At 34.5% G+C, this 2,780-nt stretch overlaps 1 long non-coding RNA gene across 1 annotated transcript; it reads right to left on the bottom strand.

Moving 5' to 3' along the window:
• Positions 1-647: 647 nt before the first annotated feature.
• On the bottom strand, positions 648-2,281 carry LOC145108398 (uncharacterized). Its single transcript, XR_013708238.1, has 3 exons — positions 1,885-2,281; positions 959-1,026; positions 648-866 (listed from the first exon to the last, which is right to left on the bottom strand). It is a non-coding gene; the product is annotated as an uncharacterized LOC145108398 (long non-coding RNA).
• Between the last annotated feature and the right edge of the window lie 499 nt (positions 2,282-2,780).

Genomic DNA, 2,780 nt, shown 5'->3' with positions numbered 1-2,780 from the left:
TTTTCTCTTAGATCTTTCAGGTAGTTAGGGCAGTTTCGCAACCAATGACCATTCTCTTGACAATGAAAACATATAGACTCTTTGGGAATGGTACACGGGACTATTACAGACTTAGCTTTTCCCTTTACCTTTTGGTCAACCGGGTTGACCAAGGCCGATCACTACAAGAAATTTGGTCTATTACCCACACATGTTATGTGTTGGTAAAAGCATAAGATGTGTTGATAGTCAGCACTACCTACACATAAATTAAGTGTAACTATGTGTTGGCTCATGCCTGTTGAAATAGATCGTTACCAACACATAGTTTATGTGTAGTTAAAGATTAATCTATACCTACACATGTATGTGTGGTTGAAAGTAGTAAGTATGTGTAGGTAGAGGTATTTTGATATGTTTTTGGATGTTAATGACATGGCTATTAACATGGAAGCTGACATGGTTGTTGACGTGGCTTTCGACGTGGTCTACATGGATGGCATCGATTATAGGTGTCATAAAAATATGTGTGGGTAATAGTTTTTCTGTGTGTAGGTAGTATTAATATATGTGTACGTATTTCCTTTGTTATGTGTAGGTAAAAATATATTTATGTGGGTATTAAAGATGATATATATAGAAGTAATAAGTAATAACCTTCAAATATGTACAAAATATACACAAACATATGTATAAATAGAAACATATGCGATCAAAATATCATTATAGATTAAAAATTGTCTAACATAATATTTCAAGCCACAAGAAAATTACAAGTCATAAAACTTGAAATACTTAAACTAACAAAAGACCACAAGACTGTCGAGTGATATGCAACACTTGGATGTACCACCATGAGTCAAGTCCTTGTGCATAAGTAGTGTTTCCTAAAAAAATAAAATTCCATGAGCAAAGTTAGTATAAAAGTAAGTATAAACATGTGAAAACAAGTAAACATTTGAATCGTTATTAAATTTACCAAAAGAATGTGCACCTCTCTTAGCATTCCACCCTACTTGAACCTCCTTCTGCTTCTTCCTACCCCTTCTGCATGAAAGCATGTGAATGTAAAACTACTAAAGGTAAACCATTATAGTTGGGTGTTATGATGAACAAATAAGTGAAATTACATTGCTATTACAAGGAACTTACGTCTTCAAAACATTATTATCTAACATGTAATTTTAGTGCTGATGCCAGGTAATGGTGTGGGTTCTCTAGTAATTTTCCTAACCAAAAAGTTTACCTACTTCAACAGTTTTATAAACATCATCTGTGCCCATTGATATCTGTTTATAAACCATAAAATTAGTTCCCAACTTTGACCGGACAAGTTTCTGTAATTATGGTGTCACCCTTTGTCTTTATGAGATCAACAGTCTTAATGTTTGTATGGACTAATTGACCATTTGAGCAAGAACCCCGATAAATCAAATGGTACAAGTTTTACTCACATCATCAACCGCAATGCCAAAATGACCAAAAATCAATAAAACATGTATGCAAAAATAAAATCCATGTACAAAATAACTTCTCTTGAGCATTCCATCGAACACCTCCTGTGCAGAATCCACTTTTCCTAACTTTACCTTGGCATATACAATAAAACACCAAACACCCTCATAACACCACAAATTATAAAGCTAAAAAAAAGTTAGTGATATTTCTAAAGCAAACTCATCAGTGACAGTGACTAGACAATAATTTCTACCCATTTGCATAAAACACTTACACAAGAAATTACATCTCCATCGATCTGAATTTCATTTCGAATAAAACTCCCCATGTTAATCCTCCATAGATGCTTATAAATTTAAACAACCAGCATGGCGGGGAAGGAGCAGGCGACGACGGTTGGTGTGCGAGAAGAAGAAGCAGGAGACATGATTTCAAAAAAAACATTACCTAGAACTGGAAAATCGATGACTTTGAGGATGTGGAGGGCGTCGCTCGTCGGGCTTGCGGTGGCGGCGTCGCCAACGAAGGGAGGTAGATCGGAGAGAAGGTGGGAGGGAGAAGAATGGATGGTGGTGTTTTACAGTACGTGCGACACTGGCCTGTGACGGCGGTGGTGCGTGCGACGAAGACGGTATGCGATGGTCAGCGGTGGACCTCTGTGATGTCCGACGAGTTGAAGGGGAGATGATGGAGGCGTGTGTTCTTTGATGGCCGGAAGAAAAGAGAGAATGCAGTGGTACGGTTAAGAAGAAAAAAAGAGATATCATGCTTCTTTATCTATGAAGGGAAATGGGGAGTTTTGCTAAAGGAGGGAATCGTTAGAAAATTTTGGGGGCGGGATAGTTTAAATTAGATTTAAGAAATTAGGTCGAATAAATGATCGGTTGAAGTTTTTTGTATAGTTTTTTTTTGAAATATTTCAAATAGAACGAAAATAGTCAAAATACTCCATAATTCAAAATATTTTATTTAACTACTTGTTATAAATTAGTAAAAATTAGTAAAAATTGACAAATTCACCACATACGCTCAAATTCAATTGTATTTATATTTGTCGATTTCCGTATCATTAAAAAAAATAAAACCTTTACCAACACATTTATTCATCAATAACTCTCAACACATTTATTAATAAAAGTTATGTGTATGTAGTAGTTATAATTAGTTAAATATATTATATTTTTACTTACACATAAATTGTATCCCCAATGATGTGTAGATATTACTTTTCTACGTCATTAATTATATATAGATATTACTATATGTTAGTGGAAATTATTGAATTACCAACATATGCCTACGTATATTTCATTTTCAAATATGTGGTTATTTGATTTGTCACT

Source organism: Lactuca virosa, chromosome 4, assembly GCF_052849685.1.
Source record: "Lactuca virosa cultivar CGN04683 chromosome 4, Lactuca_virosa_CGN04683_v6, whole genome shotgun sequence".
NCBI classification, from domain to species: domain Eukaryota; kingdom Viridiplantae; phylum Streptophyta; class Magnoliopsida; order Asterales; family Asteraceae; genus Lactuca; species Lactuca virosa.
This window is presented reverse-complemented; position numbering and strand designations above follow the sequence as displayed.